The sequence below is a fragment of the Mesoplodon mirus genome (assembly GCF_964341445.2).
Source record: "Mesoplodon mirus genome assembly, chromosome: 8".
Taxonomy (NCBI): Eukaryota; Metazoa; Chordata; class Mammalia; order Artiodactyla; family Ziphiidae; genus Mesoplodon; species Mesoplodon mirus.
Genome location: NC_138984.1, coordinates 75,248,613 through 75,273,599, shown reverse-complemented (window position 1 = coordinate 75,273,599; position 24,987 = coordinate 75,248,613). Strand labels below are relative to the sequence as shown.

The 24,987-nt window shown below is 35.6% G+C and overlaps 1 protein-coding gene across 3 annotated transcripts in view; it reads left to right on the top strand.

Moving 5' to 3' along the window:
- Positions 1 to 24,987, top strand: part of BAZ2B (bromodomain adjacent to zinc finger domain 2B) — a 375,589-nt gene that overhangs the window by 48,498 nt on the left and 302,104 nt on the right. For 2 of the 3 annotated variants that reach the window (XM_082629869.1, XM_082629868.1), the window contains exon 2: positions 12,227 to 12,326. The gene's annotated coding sequence lies outside the window, so the exon portion shown is untranslated. Of the gene's footprint in view, positions 1 to 12,223; positions 12,327 to 24,987 lie in introns of all 3 variants that reach the window. The other variant, XM_082629857.1, reaches the window with a different exon arrangement.

Genomic DNA, 24,987 nt, shown 5'->3' with positions numbered 1-24,987 from the left:
TGTAAATTTTTGTTTTGTTTTAATTTTTTCCAGATAACTCTTCTGAGTTTTCAGTTTTTAAGTATTCAATTTTTAAATACTAAGCAGAATAGAAATTTAAGACCACTAGATGGGGATGTAAACAATACAGTGTTTGTTGTTTGTCTTGTGCTCAGAAGTAACTCCATACAGTCTTAAGCATAAGTCCCTGAAGAGTGCAGAAAACAAAGAACAAATCCACACAAGTACTTGTTTTTATCTTTCTAAATGTCGGTGATATGGATTTGGGAGAAATTAACCTTCTGAATTAAGAGTGAAGTCTGTGCTCAAGTAGCATATTGTAAAACCATAATTTCTTTGAATGACTCTCCATGGTCACAATATGTAATATTCATGGTTTTATGACTTTATTTTGTCCTGCTACATATTTAATGATAGGTACAAAATCAGAAATAAAATGTAACAATTAAGATACATTGTAATTTCATCTTCTGGGTTTTTCCATCCTCTTTTCAATACTTTAAAAAAGAGTGAGGGGCCTCCCTGGTGGCGCAGTGGTTGAGAGTCCGCCTGCCGATGCAGGGGATACGGGTTCGTGCCCCGGTCTGGGAGGATCCCATATGCCGCGGAGCGGCTGGGCCCGTGAGCCATGGCCGCTGGGCCTGCGCATCCGGAGCCTGTGCTCCGCAACGGGAGAGGCCACAACAGTGAGAGGCCCGCATACCGCAAAAAGAAAATAAATAAATAAATAAATAAATAAATAAATAAGAGTGATCATTTGTCTCTTTAAAGGTACATCTAAAATTATGTTAGTTTCATGACTTAGTAATTTTTAGCTTTCTATATATAATTAGCAAAAACATAGCTACCCAAAACTTTAAGAATATCTTTAAAGAATTGCTTTTAAACAAAATACCATTGTGCTATATTAAAAGACTGTGCAAATAGTCTTTTAAAGAGTACTTAGGAAAAAATTAGGGAGAGGGAACTTTTTTTTTTTCTTTCTTATCTCTCAAATGAGGGGAGTTGAAATTGCCTTATTTCTTGAGAATTTTCTTAGCTCATACTATATATTTTTTTACTTTTCAAGCAAATGCACATGGTTATTGATAATTATATGAGCTTTGGTATCTATACATCATATCACTGTTGAAGATTACCTTTCAACACAGTATAGGACTTCTATCCAATAAGGGCTGACACTTGTTTCCTTTTAGGAGTCTGTCTTAGGTTTTTAGTTGTTCAGTATTTCATCCTCAATATTTGGGCTCAGCTAAAATACAGAAGGTTTTAGCACATTTATTATAATTTAAATGGCTTATCCAACAGGGAAAACTATGCCAACTTACGGCATAATTGGGATGAATTATAGATTATTACATATCTGAAATTCTCAGGTAAAATCTAGCCCCAAAATGGAGGTCTAAGACTATGATATATTTATTTATTTATTTATTTGTTAAAGCCTGGTGGGATTTTTTTCTTTTTATTTATTTATTTTTGGCTGCGTTGGTTCTTCATTGCTGCGTAGGCTTTCTCTAGTTGCGGCCAGCGGGGGCTGCTCTTTGTTGCGGTGCACTGGCTTCTCATTGCGGTGGCTTCTCTTGTTGCAGAGCACAGGCTCTAGGTGCGCAGGCTTCAGTAGTTGTGGCACACAAGCTCAGTAGTTGTGGCTTGCGGGCTCTAGAGTGCAGGTTCAGTAGTTGTGGCACACGGGCTTAGTTGCTCCGCAGCATGTGGGATTTTCCTGGACCAGGGCTTAAACTCCTGTCCCCTGCATTGGCAGGCGAATTCTTAACCACTGCGCCACCAGGGAAGTCCCTATGATATATTTAATATTTACATCTTAGATAAGTAAATGTAACAATTTTTAAGGGAGTAACCCTTCTTGTAAGTGACTGTCTACATTTTTACTGTGATTAAAATACTTATAACATACAATTTACCATGCTAACCATTTTAAAAAATTGTGGTAACAAAGACATAGCATAAATTTTACCATTTTCACCATCTTTAAGTGTAAAATTCGGTGGTAGTAATGACATTCACACTGTTGTGCAACCATCCGCTGTTTCCAAAGCTCTTTCATCACCACAAACAGAAACTCTGTAACTATTAAGCAATAACTCCCCACTCTTACTCAGCTACTGGTAACCTCTAATCTACTTTCCATCTCTGAATTTGCCTTGAATGACTCAATTTTAATATGATTGCATATTTTTAATTTTTCTACTTGGATGAAAAACATCTAATGTGGTAAAGCCTACTGTTGTCGTTTAGAAAAAATAAAACACTGAGCAGTACTGTGTACATACATAAAAACACACAAATAGCTATGAAGCATCACAAAGAAACAAGCCCCTAGTATCTGTAAGGTTACTAAACATCTTATTCATTCTTAGGGTTTCCTAAATATTTTCAGGTTGAAGAGAGCTTACATTTCCTTTGTACTATGATGTACTTTATCTTAAAACAAAAATCAGTTAACCTATATACATACATACATAATTAAGGTCCGTATTTTATTCATTTCAAGGTGACAAATATAATAAAATAGTATAACATAGGAAATAGAGGAATACAAATGAGAAGGAAAAAGGATTTTTAAAACATATTTCATTTTAAAGGTGTTTCCATTTGTTTAACTGTTTTAGGTTGTACTCAAGACACATTAGTTTAAAACTACTAATGGAAGCAGCAAATAAATGGTATAAAAATATTTTTACTGATTTTAAGAAACTTCCTCTCAGATGAAACTATTTTAAAGATAGGACTTGCACTGTAAGCCAGACATAGCCACTGGAGTTTTTCTGAACAAGAGTCAATAGAGACTTATAAAGATTGGTGTCAACAACTAACTATTCATGCCTAGAATTTTCTGAAGAGGAAATTTAGACATGATTCATAATTTAATTAAAGGCTTCAGATTTTGGTGTTGCTAAATGGGAAGATACACAGTAAGTAGATCAACAAGTGAACAGAATCCTTATAGAACTTTCTGTGCTAAAATTAATATTTGATTCATATCATAACTAGATATATTGAACAACACTGGTAAGCAAGAGATAATTGAAGTCTTTCACTTAGACAAGCTAATATTTTGTTATATTCTCTAATAAGTTGATATGCTGGGAAATATAAAAATGGATAATAATTAAATCAGTTGGGGAAATATGGAGAATTATTTTTCTGTACATTATTTTGGATAAAAGTGTACCTTAATTGTCCCAGAAAAATAGTTACTTGATCTGTTTTTTACTGTCTCTTTGATGGGCTTTCTTTTTTTTTTTGCAGTATACGGGCCTCTCACTGTTGTGGCCTCTCCCGTTGCGGAGCACAGGCTCCGGACGCGCAGGCCCAGCGGCCATGGCTCACAGGCCCAGCCGCTCCGCGGCATATGGGATCCTCCCAGACCGGGGCACGAACCCGTATCCCCTGCATCGGCAGGCGGACTCTCAACCACTGCGCCACCAGGGAGGCCCCTGATGGGCTTTCTTAAGTTTCATAATTCTATAACTGGAAAGGTTTTTTCTTTGTTATGTTTCACTTATGTTGCTATCACATTCTTTACCCTGAACTTATCTTTCATATCCTGACTTGAGTAGAAATGGAGAATAGTTCACTAATGCATACAATTTTTTCTATCTCTTATTGAGGAAACAGAGGAATTTTAGAGTTGTTTGGTTCATTCAACATCCATTAAATTACATTCTGTTGGTGCCTTGTTATACTGAAGAGACTGGGAAGCTGAATATTGCATTTCCTGACTCCCTTGCTGCTAGGATTCTGAATACACATTAGATCCCTCTAATAAAATGCATTCCTGAAAATGTAGAAGGAAGAAGTGAAGTAAAGGCTTCTGCTCCTCTTGGCTGTTGCTGCTAGCCAGCAGGTTCAAGGAGATGTTCAGAAGGGTTGTTCTGGGAGTCTTTTTTTTTGGGGGGGGGGGAGTCATTTTTAAAGGCTTTTTAGAACCTCTTCCTCCAGCCCTTCTTGCAATTTTGTATTCATCTAACTCCCTGTGTTAAATACCTTTGTTATTTGGGAAACAATAGAAGCATTGCCACCAACTCAGGAAAAGATAAGGATGCCTAATATTGCGGTGGAAGTTTTAGAAAGACAAAGAATTTACAGGCATAAAAAATTGGAAAGGAAGAGAAACTGTTTCTGTTTGCAGAGGGAATAATTCTATATCCAAAAACCCCCAAAAGAATTAGTGGAAAACCTAGTGAAAGAATGAGAGAATATAAATATCAGGTTATAAAATCAACATTAAATAATGAACACCTTTGGGACTTCCCTGATGGTGCAGTGGTTAAGAATCCGCCTGCCAATGCAGGGGACACGGGTTTGAGCCCTGGTCCGGGAAGATCACACATGCCACAGAGCAACTAAGCCCGTGTGCCACAACTACTGAGCCTGCGCTCTAGAGCCCGCAAGCCACAGCTACTGAGCCCGTGTGCCAGAACTACTGAAGCCTGCACGCCTAGAGCCCGTGCTCTACCGCAAGAGAAGCCACCACAATGAGAGGCCCACGCACCGCAATGAAGAGTAGCCCCTGCTCGCCACAACTAGAGAAAGCCCATGAGCAGCAATGAAGACCCAACACAGCCAAAAATAAATAAATTAAAAAAAAATTAACACCTTCATAGACTCAAAAATAAGCAGTTAGAAGATGTAATGGAAGAGGAGACTAAAGTTTTAGTAGCAAAACAAAAATAATGCAAGAAAAAGAAATCTAGACATAAACTCAATACAAAATGCCTAAAACCATAAAAAATAAATAAATAAATAAAATTTTAAAAACACAGAAGGAGCCAAAAGGAGCCATGAACCAAAGAAAGGCATATTATGTTTTTGGATATAAGCTTATTAACATCATTAAAAGCTCAGTTCTCCTTAATTTATGAATTGAAATATAAACCTCAGTACAAATATCCTCTTTTTTGTTTCTTTAGTTTATAAAGTTTATTAGGAAAAACACAAAAAAGCAAGAATAACCATGAAAATATTATAAAAATGATATTTTAAAAAATGATACAAATGAACTTATTTACAAAACAGAAGTGACTCAGAGACATACAAAACAAACTTATGGTTACCAAAGGGGAAGAGGGGGAGGGGTAAATTAGGAGACTGGGATTAAAATATACATACTACTATATGTAAAATAGATAACCAACAAGGACCTACTGTATAGCACAGGGAACTATACTCAGTGTCTTGTAATAACCTAGAGTGGAAAAGAATCTAAAAAACAAATATATATATATATGTATAACTGAATCACTTGAACCTGTGTAACCTGAAACTAATACATCATTGTAAATCAACTATATTTCAACCAAAAAATGTTTTTTTAAGAAAATAGAACATACAGTACAGCTACTATAATTGAAACAATGGTTTCAGCTCTCTAATGCAATAAAAATCTGTAATTAGACCCAATTTGTTAAAATAGCATTTAAAATCAGTGGGGAAAAGAAGGACTTTTAAACAAGTATTGTTGGGATAAACTAGATATACACATAAAGGAACAGCTGTAAGTGAAGTGTTTCTCAACCATCCACCAGAATAAATTCCAAATTGAACTGTGAAAAATGGAAATGTACCAAGTGAAACCATATAGTTACTAGAAGAAAACATGAATTAATTTCTTTATTACCTAGGAGTGGATAAATCTTTCCTAACTGTGATAATAAACTATTGATAAAACTGACTATTAAAATGTTTTAAATCAATAGTTTATGATAATAAAATAAACTTGATAAAATTGATTATAGAAAAACAAATTTATTTTTCAAAAATAAGTTTTTTGAAAAATAAAAAGCCCAACTTTCAAACTTATAGAAGAATTTTCTTTTATACTTTTCACCTCAATTCGTAACTATTAACATTTTCCACATTTGCTTTCTCTCTCTTTCTATAACAGATACATTATTACTATTATTATTATCATCTGTTTAATAATACATGCAGGGGCTTCCCTGGTGGCGCAGTGGTTGAGAATCTGCCTGCCAATGAAGGGGACACAGGTTCGAGCCCTGGTCTGGGAAGATCCCACATGCCACGGGGCAACTGGGCCCGTGAGCCACAACTACTGAGCCTGTGCGTCTGGAGCCTGTGCTCCGCAACAAGAGAGGCCGCTACAGTGAGAGGCCCACGCACCGCGCCGCGATGAAGAGTGGCCCCAGCTCGCCGCAACTAGAGAAAGCCCTCGCACAGAAATGAAGACCCAACACAGCCAAAAATAATAAATAAACAAAAATAAATAAATTAATAATAATAATAATAATAATAATACATGCAGTCATCATGACCCCATACCTTTACTTTAACATGTATGTGATAAAAACAAGGATATTCTGTTACATTACTATAGTATAATTATAAAAATCAGGAAATTCACAATTGATAGACTACTAGTATCTAATAATATGCAGTCCTCTTTCAGAATTTGTCACTTTTATCTCAGCTGTTCTTTATAACAATTATTTTTCTCATGTATTGTCATTAATTGTCATGTCTTGTTAGTCTAATCTGGAATACTTCCTTAGCTTTTGTCTTTTATGAAAGTGACATTTTTGAAGTGTAGTCCAATAGTTTATAGAATTTCTTTAAAATTGGGTTTGCCTTATTGTTTTCTCATTAAATTCAGATTATGCATTTTTTCATAGCTTTATTGAAATATATTTCACATACCATAAAATCGACCCACTTAACTTGTACAACTTAGTGGTTTTTGATATAGTCACAGAGTTGCACAACCATCACTACTGTCTAATTTTAGAATATTTTCAAACTCCAAAATGACATTAGCAGTCATTCTCAATTCCTGCTCTTCTCCCCACCCCTACCATCCCAGTCCTAGGCAACCACTAATTTATTTTGTCTCTATGAATTTGCCTGTTCTAGACACTGTGTATAAATGTAATCACGGGCTTCCCTGGTGGCGCAGTGGCTGGGAGTCTGCCTGCCGATGCAGGGGACGTGGGTTTGTGCCCCGGTCGGGGAGGATCCCATATGCTGTGGAGCAGCTGGGCCCGTGAGCCATGGCCGCTGAGCCTGCGCGTCCGGAGCCTGTGCTCTGCAACGGGAAGGCAGTGAGAGGCCCACGTACCGCGAAAAAAAATGCAATCACAAAAATGTGGATTTTTTTTTTTTTTTTTACTGGTTTCTTTCACTCAACATAATGATTTCAAGGTTTATCCTTGTTGAAGCATGTACTGGTATGCCAGCCATTCTTTTTTATTACCAATTAATATCCCAGTGTACAGGTATACCCCATTTTGTTAATCAGTTCATCAGTTGATGGACATAGGTTGTTTCACTTCTTGCCTGTTACGAAGAGTGTCTCTGTGAATATTCATGCACAAGATTTTGTTTGAGCATGTGTTTTTTTTTTTAAAGAACACTTATTTATTTATTTGTTTGTTTGTTTATTGGCTGTGTTGGGTCTTTGTTGCTGCGTGCGGGCTTTCTCTAGTTGCGGCGAGCTGGGGCTACTCTTCGTTGCGGTGCGCGGGCTTCTCATTGTGGTGGCTTCTCATTGCAGAGCATGGGCTGTAGGCACGTGGGCTTCAGTAGTTGTGGCTCGCAGGCTCTAGAGCACAAGCTCAGTAGTTGTGGCGCACAGGCTTAGTTACTCCAGGGCATGTGGGATCTTCCCGGACCAGGGATCGAACCGGTGTCCCCTGCGTTGGCAGGCGGATTCTTAACCACTGCACCACCAGGGAAGTCCCTGAGTATGTGTTTTTAATTCTCCTGGGTATGGAGAGTGGAATTTCTGGATCACGTGGTAGTTCTATGTTTAGTATTTTGATGAACTGCCAAACTGTTTTGAAAGCAGCTGCACCATTTTACCTTCCCACCAGCAATGTGTTGATATGAGGGTTCCAATTTCTCTGCATCTTCACTGATACTTGTTATTGTTTATCATTTTCATTTGCTATCCTAGTGAGTGTGACATGGTATCTTATTGGTTTTTATTTGCATTTCCCTAATAACTTATGATATTGAGCATCTTTTCATGTGTTTATTGGCCGTTTGCATTTCTTATTTGGAGAAATGTCTATTTAGATTCTTTGCCCATTTTTTATTTTTATTTTTTGGAATGGTAAGTTTTTTATATACTCTGGATAAAAGTCCCTTTTTAGATATATAATTTGCAAATGTTTTATCCCATTTTGTGAGTTGTCTTTTTCACTTTCTTGTGTTCTTTGAAACACAAAAGATTTTTATTTTAATAAAGTCCAATTCATTTTTTTAGTTGCTTTTGCCTTTTTGGTGTTGTATCTAAGAAATTGTTGACTAACCCAATATAATGAAGATATACTCCTATGTTTTCTTCTAGGAGTTTTATAGTTTTAACTATTACATTTAGGTCTGTGATCCAGTTTGAGTTTGATCCATTTTGAGACCATGTTTAATTTTTGTTTATAGGGTGAGGTAGAGGTCCAACTAAGTCTTTTGCATGTGGGTATCCAGTTTCCTTAACACCATTTGTTAAAAATGTTCTTCTGGGCCTCCCTGGTGGCGCAGTGGTTGAGAGTCCGCCTGCCGATGCAGGGGATACGGGTTCGTGCCCCGGTCTGGGAGGATCCCATATGCCGCGGAGCGGCTGGGCCCGTGAGCCATGGCCGCTGGGCCTGCGCATCCGGAGCCTGTGCTCCGCAACGGGAGAGGCCACAACAGTGAGAGGCCCGCATACCGCAAAAAAAAAAAAAAAAAAAAAAAAAAAAAAAAAAATGTTCTTCTTTCCTCACTTAATTCTCTTGGTACTCTTGTAAAAAATCAATTTACCATAGATATAAGGGTTTAATTTTGGACTCTCAATTCCTTTTCATTGATGTATAAGTCTGTCCTTAGGCCAATACCATACTTTCTTGATTACTCTTGATTTGTAATAAGTTTCAAAATTGAGAAGTGTGAGTCTTTCACCCTTGTTCTTTCTTTACAAGATTGTTTTGGTTTTCGTGGGTCCCTTGTATTTCCATATGAATATTAGGATCAGCCTGTTGATTTCTGGGAGGAAAAAAAAGCAGCTAGGATTTGGATGGGGATTGTGCTGAATCACTTCATCAGTTTGGGGAATATTGCCATTTTAATAATGCTAAGCATTTCAGTTTGTGAACATAGGCTATCTTTCCATTTGTTCAGATCTTCTTAATTTCTTTCAGCAATGTTTTATAGTTTCAAGTGTACAAGTCTTGCACTTCTTTTGTTAAATTTTTTTCTAGGTAGCTCATTTTTTTTTAAATTTTATTTATTTATTTATTTTTGGCTGTGTTCGGTCTTCGTTTCTGTGCGTGGGCTTTCTCTAGTTGCAGCGAGTGGGGGCCACTCTTCATCGCGGTGCACGGGCCTCTCACTGTCACGGCCTCTCTTGTTGTGGAGCACAGGCTCCAGATGCGCAAGCTCAGTAGTTGTGGCTCACGGGCCCTGTTGCTCCGCGGCATGTGGGATCTTCCCAGACCAGGGCTCGAACCCGTGCCCCCTGCATTGGCAGGCAGATTCTCAACCACTGCGCCACCAGGGAAGCCCAAGGTGGCTCATTTTTTAAAGTACTTATTTTCTTTCTGTTACAAGATACTCTATGCCTGTCTTGTTCATTTCTTCACCCAGACTTAAAATGAGCCATTTCTCCAAGGAGCCCTAGTTCTGTATGATGGGTAATGGTATTTAGAAAACATCAGAATGCTCAGTGTGTTCTAAAATACTCATTGTAAAGAGGAAACTAAGGCTCTCTGAGTTTAAATATCTTGTTTGTTGGCCTTCTGCAGATACTATTGTCAAGTAAAATGAGCCAGAATTGTTTGGAGAACACTGCATTCATGTTTGCAGCCAGAATAAATAAGACTGGTCTGGAATATATTATTGTTGTGAGATAGCAAGAATACTTTCCAAGATGTTTAGAAGTACTGACAAAGATGCCAGTTTCAAAGACCTTTTATTGGCTGAATTTTGATAATTTAAAATTGAAAAGGAAGACCATGATTATAATAACTAGAACTAGTTGAATCTGTAAAAAGCCCTAAGTCCATGATAATGCTCAAAAAGAACAGATTGTGTTCCGTAAAATCATACCTATATATGTCTGGGGATCTATGATCCTCAGTTACAAGATACACAAAAATATATACCTCATGGTTACTGGCTAAATAACTCATCAAGGATCAAGGAGTAGACTGTGGAGAAATGGATTTGTAACTGTGGTCCTTAGACCATGTTCAGTATAAGAACCTCCCCAATACAAGTGTGGTTGTACATATGTTGAGGGAGCCTTCAAGGAAGTCTGGGGCCTAGTTCTGGACAAATGCTCAGGGAAGCTTGGGATTTGACCTATAACTCACCTACCTCTCAGTAAATTCCCCCATGCTAGGTGTACATTGTATACATATATCAGGTTAGCTGGCAAACACTTTCCAGAATCTCAAGCAGTGGGAGAAGTCAGGAAGCTATAACACTCCCCTTTATCAGGAGTATAAAGTAGGTGCTGCATATCCCTGCAAAAAACCTTCATTCTGTTTGGTTAGTATCACTGGCAACTGTGTATTTCCACGAGGATTCTAGGGACCCAGGATGCTGTACAGGATGAAGTGTTGTCTAATTTCTATTTTTCCTATTTTAATGAAAGCCATATAGTTCTTTTTGTGTTTATCTTTCCCAATTGACACATTTATAGGAAAGAAAAAGTAGACAATTTTGACAGCTGTTGAAGATTCTTTATGTACAATGTGAGTCTTTGGAACTAGCAATTAGAAGGTTACAATTTGTATATTAAACTGGTAGAATAATATAAATTAACTAAATTATAATCCTAAGTATATTCACAGTTGTTATACCCTTTGATCTTCAACATTTTTGAAGTGTGTACCATAAATCCCATTGTTTGATTATGAGCACTCATATTTTTGAGCAAAATTACTATTACTATTTTCCTGTCAACCAGAAAACTATTCTTATATCATATACAAAAGTTTAGAATGTTTATTTATGGAAAATTAAATAGTAATTTCACTATAACATGATAATGATATATTTTAAAAAAAGGCAAAAGGCAAAGGGTTTGTGGGATGAGTGTGATGTGAAGAATCTTCAGGTCACTCTGAGGTCTGACAGCATGATTATATACTTGTATATCTCCCAAGTGAACCATTCTAAGAGGAGTTGAACAATATTGCATGCAATTGGGATTTGTTGTTTTATAAAAGAATTTATTGATATAATTACAAACTATATCCATGAGAAGTGGCTGTTAGTGAAGAAAATACATGGTGAAAGGCAATTAGCATAAGCATATCCAGTCTTTGATCTTAGTGATATAAACATATTCTTTACTAAGAATATGTGAATCCTTTGTTTCTATTAGTTTGACCAATATCCTGAGTATCTCTGAGCAGAAAACATTAATGTTCACCTGTTGAGCAGGCCTCTGATGACTTCAGGAAGACTGGACAATTTTTTCTTTTGTCTGATTGGTGAAATCACCCCATAAATTCTAACTATCCTATCTGATTTGTTCTCTTCTTTTTAAAATTGGAACTTTTATCTCTGAACTTATTTAAAAGATATTATATTACTCATTTTAAAAAGGATTTAATGTAGCATCTTCTAGAAGGGGTTAGTTTTTGATGTCTTATGTAGCTACTAAGTATTTTCTATCTTAGTGCATATCTCTCCTTCATGTATTTTTTTTATTTGGAATGGCCCTTTGGGAGAATTAAAGTATTTTCCAGGAACTCTGATGACTCAGTTGAATTATAAAACATCAACTTGTAAGTGAGCAGCTCTGGTCATTCCAACATGGACAGATTATGAGTAAAGATAGTAGGAAGGACTAGGTTTAGAGGACAGATATATTGGATATAGCAGGAAATCAAGGGATGAGGTGTGTTGCAGTGCAGTTTAGATCCATGAGGGCTATTCTAAGAAAACTATGCCTAGACATATTACAAAATGAAACCCTAAGATAAAGAGAAAATCTTGAAAGCAGACAGAGGAGAGTGATGCTTTACATACAAAAGAAGAGTGATTCAAATGCCAACAGATTTTTCATCAGAAATCAGTGGCCATAAATGAAAACAAAAACAACAAAAGAAATCATAGTGGCCATAGAGACTTTAAAACTGAAACAATAAATCAGTCAACCCCAAATTCTGTGTCCATTGAAAATATCCTTCAGAAATGATGGCAAAGTTAACACAATTTTATAAATGGAAAACTAAGAGAAATTTGTCTTCAGCAGACCTGTACTACAAGAAATTGTAGTGGAAGTTCTTCAAAGGAAAAAAGAATATTAACAGAAAAGTTGGATCTTCAGGAGCAAATGAAGAGCATCAGAAATGGTAAATATCTGGATAAAAATAAAAGACTATTTTTATCCTCTTAAGTTCTTTAAAAAAGACCTGTGGATGTTTAAAGGAAAATTATAACATTGTTCTTTGGGGTTTTCAATGTATGCAGATGTAATCCATAAGTGTATAATAAAACAAATCAATAAGCTGCTAGGAAATATATAAAACTATTTCAGAGTGTGGTTGGGGGGAGGTGGTTAAAGGGACTTATGCTTATTTTGCATGAAGATGTACAGTATTCAGATTGAATTCTGATGTATTGTGTTTCTTAAATAAAACACTAAAAAAATACAGAGATATGTCTTAAAAGTTGATAGAAGTATTAAAAGGTAAGATTAAAAATTATTTGTTATATTTTTAAAAGATAAGAAAGAAGAAATAGCAATAACAGCAGAGAGATAAAAAGAAAAATAATAAAATATTGAATGAAATCTGATGATAACAGTAATTATTTTAAATATTAAAGGTCTAAACACTGCAATTAAAAAGCAGATGTTGTCAGAGTGGATAAAAAAGGAAGACCAAACTGTATACAGCTTACAAGAATTATCTTTTAGGTATAAAAACACACAGGTATGATGAAAGTAAATGAATGGACAAAACTATACTAGGCAAACAATAAGCATTAAAAGCAAGGAATAACTATATTAATATCAGATAAAATAGCTTTCAAGATAGAGGGTCTTATTAGAGATAAAGAGGGATATTTCATAATGTTAAAAGGACATTTCAGGGGAAATGGATCAAGATGGCAGAGGAATAGGATGTGGAGCTCACCTTTTTCCCACAAGATACATCAAAAATACATCTACATGTGGAATGACTCTCACAGCACAGCTACTGAATGCTGGCAGAAGACCTCAGACCTCCAAAAGGGCAAGAAAATCTCCATGTAACCAGGTAGGACAAAAGAAAAAAGAAAGAAAAGAGCGAAAAAGGAATTGGGACGGAATCTGTGCCCCTGGAAGGGAGCTGTGAAAGAGGAAAGTTTCCACACACAGGGAAGTCTCCTCACTGGCCGGGAGATCAGCCAGGACAGAGGGGGAGCTTTGGAGCCTTGGAGGAGAGCACAGCAACAGGTTTGTGGAGGGCAAAACTGAGAGAGACCTGCACAGATTAGCGGTGCCAACTGGCATTTCCCAGGCTGAGATGCTTGTCCTTTGGGGCTGGTGGAGGCTGGGTACTGAGGTTCGGGCTTCAGAGGTCAGGCACTGGGAAGAGGACTGGGATTGGCTGTGTGAAGACAGCCTGAGGGGGCTAGGGTGTGGTGCGCCCCATCTGAGGGAATCTGGGAAGAAGATCTCCTTCCCAGAAGGAGAAGGGTGGGCTCGCCATAAGAGTTTCTTTCTCCATGTGTTCTCAGGTGGCAGGGCACTGTCTACATGAGCTATGGAGGCAGGCGTAAGCCATTGCTGCCATCTCAGACTCCAGAGGCAGTGTGGGCTGCAGCCTCTGTGGAGGTTCCTGTGAACAGGTGCAGGTCACTGCCTCCACCTTCCCAGGAGCTTGTGCAGCCCACCAACACCAAGTGTCCCACAACCCTGCACCAACCACTGCCCCTGCCTCCCCTGGGGTGCATGTGATCCATGCTGCTTCTAAGAGTGCTGTGACCTGGCACCAACCACTGCCCCCACCTTCCTGGGAGTATGTGCAGCCAGCTGCCTTTGCCAAGGGACGCACGACTAGGAGCCAACTGCTGCCCCCACCTTCCTGGGAACGTGTGTGTGGCCCATGCATCTGCACACCCCTTATCAAGGGGATAATGGCCAGCACAGGCTGAGGAAAGAGATGGAAAGCATCCAAACCAAAAACAGCACTCTCACCAAAAAAATATTAAACCCACATAAGCTATGCAGACATACTCCCGCATATAAATAGCCCTCCAACACTACAGTAGATATTTGTTTCTCCTAAACTCACAGAGTAAGAGAAATATAAGCAAAATGAAGAAGCAGAGGAACCACTCTCAGTTAAAAGACCAAGAAAATTCCCCTGAAGGAATAAACAATGAAACAGATCTCTTCAGTTTAACAGACACTGAGTTCAAAAAGGAGGTAATGAAAATACTGAAGGAATTAAGAGAGGTTATCAACAGAAATGCAGATTACTGTAAAGAGGGACTAGAAACTATAAGGAGGAGCCAAGAACAATTAGAAAATTCATTTGCCAAGACGAAAGCTGAGCTCAAGGCAATGAATAGCAGAATGAATAAAGCAGAAGAAAGAATAAGTGACGTGGAAGATAGAATAATGGAAATTACCCAATTTCCAGACAGAAAATTTCCATTTGATGGAAAGCCAAATATAAAAAAAATGAAAGCAATATAAGAGACATATGGAATAATATAAAGCGGGCCAATCTATGCATAACAGGGATTCCAGAAAGAGAAGAAAGAGAAAAGGGGATTGAAAATGTATATGAAGAAATTATGGCTGAAAACTTCCTAAACCTAAAGAAGGAAACAGATATCCAGATACAGGAAGCACAGAGGGTCCCAAACAAGATGAACCCTAACAGACCTACACCAAGACATAATATAATAAAAATGGCAAAGTTAAAGAGAGAATTCTAAAGGCAGCAAGAAAAAACAGAGTTAATTACAAGAGAACCCCCATAAGGCTATCAGCTGTTTTCTCTACAGAAACACTGCAGGCCAGAAGGGGGGGCAAAATATATTCAAAGTCTTGAAAGAAAAAAATCTGCAACCTAGAATACTCTACCCAGCAAGATTATCATTTAGAATATGAGGAGAAATAAAGAATTTCTCAGACAAGCCAAAACTAAAAGAATACAGCAATACTAAACCTATCCTAAAAGTAATATTGAAAGGTCATCTCTAAATAGAAAAGAAGCAAAAAGATATAGGAAGGAGGAAATCACAATTGGAAAGTAAATCACTTAAATTAACCAGGCTACAGATCAAAAAGAAAAAAACTGTGAAAGCAATGATAAAGAAAAGGAACAGCAAAAGGATAAACATGAAGATGTAAACAGGGACATCAAACTCATAAAATGTCGGGAAGGAGAGTAAGAAAATGCATATTCTTTTTTTTTTCTTTTTTAGAATGTGTCTAAATGTACATGATTATCAGTCTAAAGCAAGCAGATATAGGAAGGGGTTAACATACTTGGAAAACAGGGCAACCACAAGTCAAAAATATACAGTAAATTCACAAAAACCAAAAAGAAGAGAACACAAGCATAAAATAAAAGGAAATCATCAAACCATAAAAAGAAAAACAAAAAGAAAAAGAAGGGAACAAAGACTAAACAAAGAATCAACTGGAAAACAAGATTTGAAATGGCAGTGAATACATATGTATCAATAATTACCTTAAATGTCAATGGACTGAATGCTCCAATCAGAAGACATAGAGTGGCAGACTGGATAAAAAAACAAGAACCTACAATATGCTGCCTACAAGAGACCCACCTTAGAGCAAAGGACACACATAGTTTGAAACTAAAGGTATGGAAAAAGATATTTCAGGCAAACAGAAATGACAAGAAAGCAGGAGTTGCAATACTCATATAAGACAAAATAGACTTTAAAGTAAAGACTATTAAGAAAGACACTATATAATGATAAAAGGATTAATACAAGAAGAGGATATAACACTTATCAACTTATATGCTACATATAAGCATTTAGAATGCTACACCAAAAAAAAACTGCTGAACACATATTCTTTTCATGTGCACGTGGTACATTCCCACATATAGATCATATGATTAAAAAAAAACAGATCAACAAATTTGAAAGGAATGAAATTATATAGAATATATTCTCTTAACCCAACACAATTAAAATAAAAGTCAATAACAATAAGATAGGAAAATACAAAGTATTTTGAAATTTAACAACGTACTTTGAAATTTAACAACATACTTTTTTCCTTTTCTTTTTTTTTTTTGGCAGCGCAGCTATGTGGGATATAAAGTTCCCTGACCAGAGATTGAGTGGAACTGCAGAGTCGTAACCACTGGACTCCCAGGGAATGCCCAACAACGTACTTCTAAATAAATCATAGAGCAAAAAAGAAATTAGAAGGGAAATTAGAAAATATTTTGAAGTGAAAGACAGTGAAAACACAACATATAAAAATTTGGGGGAAGCAGGTGAATCAGTGCTTCAAACACAACATAGATTTAATTCCTTAAAATAAGAAAGTTCTAAAATCAATGAACTAAGATTCCATATTAAGAGACTACAGGGAATTCCCTGGCAGTCCAGTGGTTAGGACTCCACACTGGAATATCACTCAGCCATTAAAAAGAATGAAATAATGCCATTTGCAGTAACATGGATTGACCTAGAAATTGTCATACTGAGTGAAGTTAGAAAGAGAAAGAGAGGTATCGTGTGATATCACTTATATGTGGAACCTAAAAAAAATGATGCAAATGAACTTATTTACAAAACAGAAACAGACTCACAGACTTAGAGAATGAACTTGTTACCAGAAGGAAGGGGAGGGGGGAGGCATAGTTAGGGAGTTTAGGATTGACATGTATACACTGCTATATTTAAAATGGATAACCAACAAGGACCTACTGTATAGCACAGGGAACTCTACTCAATATTATATAACAACCTAAATGGGAAAAGAATATGCAAAAGAATAGATTCATGTATATGTATAACTGAATCACTTTGCTGTACACCTGAAACTAACACAAGATTGTTAATCAACTATACTCCAATATAACATAAAACACTTAAAAAGAAAAAAATAGGATAGTGAGAGAATATTTTCAACTTAATGTCATCAAATTCAGCAACTTAGGTAAGATGGATGAATTACTTTAGAAAAGAGCTTACAAATATTGACACAAGAAAAATGAAAATCTGAGAAATTTAATGTCAAATGTTCACAATCTCTTCAGAAAATAGAGGACACTGCCCAGCACTGTTTATGAGGTGAGCATAGCCTTTATACAAAAACCTTGCAGTGACATTTAAAAAAGACAATTACACAAATCCCTCATGAACTTAAATACAAAAACGCTTTGTAAAATATTAGCATATTAAACTAAACAATATAAAAAAAGGACAATATACCATGAAAAAAGAGGTTTTAGTCCAGGAATGCAAGACTGGGTCAACATTCAAAACATTATTAACGTTAATTTACTGTGTTAACAAAATAGAGGATAAAAAAACACGTTTGTTCCAAAATGTGAAGAAAAAGCATTGACAAAATTCAACATACATTCCTGATAAAAACTCAGCAAACTGGGAATAATAGGGAACTTCTTAATCTGATAACGAGTTTCTACTGAAAAAACTCAATTAACATCATATTTAGTGATGAAAGACTGAATATTCTACCCCAAGTTTTAGAAACATGGGAAGAATATCCACTTTCGCCGCTTGTATTTAACATTGTACCAAGTTCTGTAAGCATTGCAGTAAGGCAAAATAATAATAATGATGATAGCAATAATGCACATGAATTTCTTAATGGAACAAGTAAACCTGTCCCTCTTTTCAGGTGATGTGATTCTTTCCTAGAGTGTCTAAGGAGTCTATAAAATGGCTGGAACAAAGAGGGAATTTAATAATGTTACAGGATACAGAGTTAAGATTTAAAAAATCAGTTGTATTTTTTATACTAGCAGCAAGCAATTGGGAAAAATTTTTAATTCCATTTATAATTGCACCACCCCCAAATAGTACTTAAATATAACAAAAGACATCCACAACTTCTACCCTGAAAATTAGAAAACAATGATGAGGGAATATAAAGATCAACTAAATTAATACTGAGATATACCATGTTCATGGATTAGAACATTCAAGATTATTCAGATGTTACTTCTATACAAATTGATCAATATACCCAACACGATGTCAATCAAAACTCCAACTACTTTGGTAGAAAATAACAAACTGACTCTAAAATTTTTATGGAAATACAAATAAACCAACAGTAGGCAAAGCAATTTTTTAAATGATAAACAAGGTAGGAGAGCTTACCCAAAATGATTTCAATACTTCAGATAAAGTTACTGTATTCAAGACCACTTGTTACTGGTGAAATGACAGGCATTTGTATCAATGAAACTGAATTGAATCTTAAAATAAACCCATGCATAAATAATTAGCTAATTTTTATCAAGGATACCAAGGTAATTCAGTGAGAGAATGGAGAATCTTTTCAATAAATAATGTTGATACAACTGGCCATCTGTATGGAGAAATTATTAGATCCTACTTGACATCATGAAGAAAAATTAACTCAAATCATAGACTTAAATGGAAACATAACACTATAAATTTTGTAAGAAAAAAACATAGGAGAAAAATCTTTACTATCTTGGGAGTAAGAAATGATTAATAAGGGCTCAAATAGTATGAACTGTAAGAGAAAATATAATAGATGGATTTTTTTAATCAAAAATTTAAATTTTTTGCTCTTTGAAAACACTGTTAAGAAAATGAAAAGGCAGTATGCATTATGGGGGGAAATATTTGCAAATATATTTCAAAGAACTTGCTCCCAGCATATAAAAAGAACTCTTACAACTCATTAATAAGAAGACAAATGATCAATTTTCAAAATGGGCAAAAGTTTTGCACAGGCACATCACAAAAATATGTAAATAAGCATATGAAAATATGCTCTACCTCATTAGTCAAGAGGGAAATGCAAATTAAAATCAAAATGAGACTCTCCACACTCATTAATATTGTTAAATTTAAAAAGATGTTAATACTAAGCATTGGTTAGGATTTGCAGCAACCAGAATTCTCAAATACTGCTGGTGGACACATAAAATGTCACAGCTACTGTCAAAAAATGTTTTGACAGTTTATTAAAAATTAGTACCAAAAGAAAAAATAGATAAATTGGACTTCATCAATATTAAAAATTTTGTACTTCAAAGGATACTATCAAGAAGGTGAAAAGATAGCCCACAGAATGGGAGAAAATACTTTCAAATCAAATATCTGATAAGGGCTTTGTATGTTGAATATATTCTACACATCAGTTTGAGTTGATAAAATTAACAAGCCCAATCATACCAAGTTTTGACATGGTTGTGGAGCGATTGGAACACTCATTCACTGCTGGTAGGAAAGTAAAATTGTAAAACCACTTTGGAAAACAGTTTGACAGTTATTTATAAAGTTAAATACATACCTACCACATGATTCAGCCATTTCACTCTTAAGAATGTGCTCAAGAGAAAGGAGCATGTGTCCACATAAAATCTTGTACTGGAATATTCATAGCAACTTTATTTGTCATAACTCCAAATTGGAAACATCTGAAATGTCCACCAACAGGTTTGTGGGTAATCAAATTGTGATATAACTATACAGTGGAATACTCAGCAGTATAGAAGGATGAACTATCAACAAACACATGACAATATGAATGAAGCCCAGAATAATTTTGCCAAGTGAAGTAAGCCAGCAAAAAGAAAAAGAAAAAAATATATATATATATACACACACACCATATGATTTCATTTATATAAAACTCTAAAAAGTACAAACAAATCTGTAGTGACAATAAATAAGTGGTTGTCTGGGGCCAAGGATAGGGGCATAGGGAGAGAGAAATGATTACAGAGGGAATGAGGAAACTGTGGGGTGGTGTATATATTCACTATTTTGATGATGGTGATGGTTTCACAGGTGTAATCATATGTCAAGACATCAAATTATACACTTTAGATATGAATTTTATTATGTCAGTTATACCTGAATAATGCTTTTTTAAAAATAACAAATATTGGTGATTATATGGAAAAATGGGAACCCTCTATACTGCTGGTGGGATTGAAAAATTGTGCAACCACTTTCAAGAGCAGTTTGGCAGTTCCTCAAAAGGTTAAACATAGATCAATCAATTCTACAACAAAGTATATGCTCATGAGAAATGAAGACATATGCCCACAAAAGAATTTCACACAAATGTTCATAGCAGCATTATTCATCATAGCTCAAAGGTTGGAAACAAAGTAAATTCTATCACATAGCAAATGGATATATAAAATGTGGTATATCCATACAATAGAATATTATTCAGCAACAAAAAGGAATGAAGTATTGATATGTGCTTCAACATGCAAATAAGTGTTTAAAACAATAAGGAAACAACCCAATCAATAAATGGGCAAAAGATCTGAACAGACATCACACCAAAGAAGACATACAGATGGCAAATAAGCATATAAAAAGATGTCTAACATCATATGTCATTAGGGAATTGCAAATTAAAACAAAAAGTTACCACTACCCACCTTTTAGAATGGGCAAAATCCAAAACACTGACAACACCAATTGCTGACAAGGATTTGGAGCAAGAGGAACTCTCATTTATTGATGTTGGAAATATAAAATCATACAGTCACTTGAAAAGACAATTCAATAGTTTCTTACAAAGCTAAACATACTCTAACCGTTTGCCTCAGCAGTAACACTCCTTGATATTTACCCAAATTAGTAGAAAACTTATGTCTGCACAAAAACCTGCACTTAAATATCTATCACAGCTTATTCATAATTGCCAAAAACTTAGAAATAACCAAGATATCCTTCAGTGGGGCAGTGGATAAACAAACTGTGGTGTATTCATACAATGGAATATTATTTAACATTAAAAAGAAATGAGCTATCAAACCAGAAGAAGACTTGGAAGAAATTTAAACACTTACTGGTAAGTGAAAGAAACCAATCTGAAAAGTCTACATACTGTATGATTCCAACTATATGACATTCTGGAAAAAGTGAAATAAGGGAGACAGTAAAAAAAATCAGTAGCTGCTAGACATGCAAAAAAAAAAAAAAAAAAAAAGAAAGAGTGACACATACCAGACAATAAAATAGTCAGTAGTAACTAACTCTGGGTCCAAATGTTAGACTTAGCAGACAAAGATCTCAAAGCAACTACTAAAAATATGTTTTTAACATTTAAAAAACTTAAGTTTAAAGAACTAATGGAAAACATAGTAGTAACAACTCAACAAAAAAGGAATCTAAATAGAGAAATACAATCTGTAGAAAAAGAACCAAATAGAAATTCTAGAGCTTAAAAATACTGGAAAGTACTGGAATGAAAAGTACTGGAATGAAAAATTCACTAGATGGGCTCAGTAGTGAAAAGAAAGACTCCGTGAACTTGAAAATTATTAGAAATACCCCAATGCAAGGAATAGGGAGACAAATTGAAGAAAAGTGATAAAAAAGAATCTCAGAGAACTTTAGGATAGTATGAAGTATCCCAACATGCATTTAATGGACATGCTAAAATGAGAGGAAGGGTCGGGAGTGGTAGAAAAAATAATTGAAGAAATAATTAATGAAAACCCCCCAATTTTGATAAGAACATTAAACTACAGATTGAAGAAGCTCAACAAACTCCAAATATGAAACAGACAAGGGATACACCTGGGTACTTTACAGTGAAACTGTTGAAAGGCAAAGACAAATAGAAACTCTTGAAAGAAGCAATAGGAAAAAAACTCATCATGAATAAGGGAGCAACAATGTGATTAATAGCTAAGTTCTCTAATCGGAAACAAGAAGAGCATCAAGAAGACAATATAATGACATATTCAGGGTCCTGGAGTTGAGTTTGGTAGGGGAACTGACAACTAAGAATTCTCTATGCAGTAAAATTATCCTTCAGTAATGAAAGTGAAAAACATTCCTTCTAGGAAAACAAAAACTAAGATTTTGTTGCTTAGCAGATCTGTACTACGAGCATTACTTAATGAAACTCTTCATCATTACTTAATGATACTTAGCAATAACTCAGAGCCACATGAAGGAATGCAGAGCACTAGCAATGGTACATGTGTGGGTAAGTACAAAAGACCATATAATGTTTTTCCTTGTCTTCTTATTTCTTCAAAAACCAAAAGTGTTTAAAGCAATAATTACAATACTTTATTGTTGGACATGTATATGAAAGTAATATAATTAATATTAATATTACTAACGAGGGTGGTGGATATGGACCATATAGGAGCACATTTGCTATAATAGAATTAAGTCAATATTTATCTGAAATAGATTGTCATAAGTTAAAGATTCATTTTTTAACCCCTAAAGCAATGACTAAAAAGAAACTTTACAAAATCAAATAATTTAATTGAAAGAGGAATTACAATGTTACATTGAAAACATACTTATTTTATGTAAAAGACCCTAAAGGAGTAACAGAGGACCAAAAAAAGACATTTAGAAAGCAAATATCAAAATGGAAAATAAAATCCAACCGTATCAGTAATTACAATACTTGTGAATGGACTTCGATTGAAAGACAGAAATTTACATTTCTTTTCTTTATTCCTGTAAACAGTATTATGACTGTCTTCCATTTGCCCTTCCAGATCCACTCTTCTCCTTAGTATACTTTGCTTTTTACCATAGGGAGCTTAATTGTTTGGATCATATGGGTGTACCCTCTGGCACCTGGTCAGTTTTTACCAATGAGGAGACCCTCAGGAATACTGAAGGGAGGAGTGTGTAACAAGCATTTATTTTCCCTGGCTCCCTGTGGGGGCACAGCAGGCTATCTAGGTCTGTACACTGAAAGTGGCCTTTTCTACACTATTCCCTCCTTCTGATTACAGTCACTAACCCCTCTACTTAAACCTACGGGTATAAGGAAAGGGAAAGTTCTTCTGTTAGCCTTGGGTTATTGCACTGTTCCTTGTGGTTCCTCTTCACTCCTACTTTTATAAATAGTACCTTTGTACCTTAACCTTCCTTGGATTGTCCCAAGTTGAATGTGCCATCTGTGCCCTAAATGAACTCTGGCTAATATATCTATGAATTTTTAGGTAGGATTTTTTTTTTTACTCCATATCAGCCATCTTCTTTTAAATCTTTTTCAATGTTATATATATTTTTCTTCATTCTGAAAAATCTTCAAAACTCTCACATCTTTATTGTTTTAGTGTGCCTATAATGCATATATTAATTATTTTATTTGTTATTTTGCATTATGTAATTCCTTATATTGATGAATTGTTTTTCAGTCCATCTTGTCTTTTTGTTTTAATTCCTATCTTTGCCTCTCCTGTTGCATATTCTTTGAAGTAACCAAGCAGATGAAAACTGTATGTTTACATTCTGTTCAGAGGAAACCATTTATAGAATGTATGCTATTTTACATTTGCCACAGTGTCTTTTCAAAGCAGTCTCCTCTTTCTTTCTCCCTCCCTCCCCCACTTCTTCTCATGTAACCCCATCTGACATTTTTTCAATACACAGCATTGAAGAGGCACCCCTGTATATATATATATATGTATATATAAAAAATATATATTATATATATATATTTTTTTTGCCGTACACGGGCTTCTCACTATTGTGGCCTCTCCCGTTGCGGAGCACAGGCTCTGGACGTGCAGACTCAGCGGCCATGGCTCACGGGCCCAGCCGCTCTGCGGCATGTGGGATCTTCCCAGACCAGGGCACGAACCCGTGTCCCCTGCATCGGCAGGCGGACTCTCAACCACTGCGCCACCAGGGAAGCCCACCCCTGTATATTTTTACTTTAAAACAACTGCTGGGAAATAGCCCTCTAAGCATTAACTTTGAAGGTAAATTTCTACCTCATTTTGAAATACCCATTGACATTTGTCTTGTATGGATTAGTTGACCTGTCGTGTTTTTTGTCTTGGGTTTTCTGTCTAAGTTAGTGTGAGATCTCAGTTTACAATGCTTAGAATGTATGTGCTATATTCAAGTCTATCTTTCCATCCTTTTCCACTCCAAGTATGCAAAATTTTGTAGGTTTCCACCATGTGCCCCTACTTCTTTATATATTTCATGCTGACAGTTTTAGTCTCTGAAGATATTACAGACAAAAGAAGCTAAGGTGGAACCTTTGGAACCTTTGGAATCAGGCTTCTGATTCTGGCTGCCTCAGTACATCATTCTGTATAATTGGGAAATGCCTATCTTTTTACTCATCAGTACATTGCAACATGTAGTGGTAGTTGAGTTCTTTTTCTGTCTGTGTTAGTCTGTGCTATTCTTATTCATGGAATGTGCTACTGATTCCATTCCCATTTTGTAACAGTGAAAATTCCACTAAAGTTTTATTGTTCAAAGTTTCTGTACTCTTTTAAGTCAACTCCCGTGTCCAGTTACTCGTGCTATTTTGTACTCCATTAACTCCCAAAGAATTTTAGATGAGGAAGAATTCATTAGAGATTATCTAGTAGAATTTTCTATTTGTTGAATATATAGTAAAGAGGTTAAATTAGGATTCTAGGAACAACCAAATGTAATAAAATACAGGCAGGTCTTCTGTTTGCCAGTCCACTGCCCTTTGCATTATTTCATGCTACATCTTTTATTATTTGAGCTTATTTGTAGTGAATTCCATTAGAAAGAACACTAATATAGTGATCAACATATCTAGCTTTTAGTTATAGATATGTCATTAATTAGATGAAAGATTTTGGAAGTCACTGAACTTTATTTGTAATTACAAAATAGATCATATAAGCCAGCTGATCCAGGTTTCCTTTAAGATCTATTTCAGTTTTAAATTCAATTCTAAATGGTTTTCATTTATAAGATGCCAAGCAAAGACTACCTTAAGTTTTGGTGAGAGGGACCAGGTGACACAAAACTTAAAAGCTATGATTCTTTCCAACGCTTTTATATATATTCTTT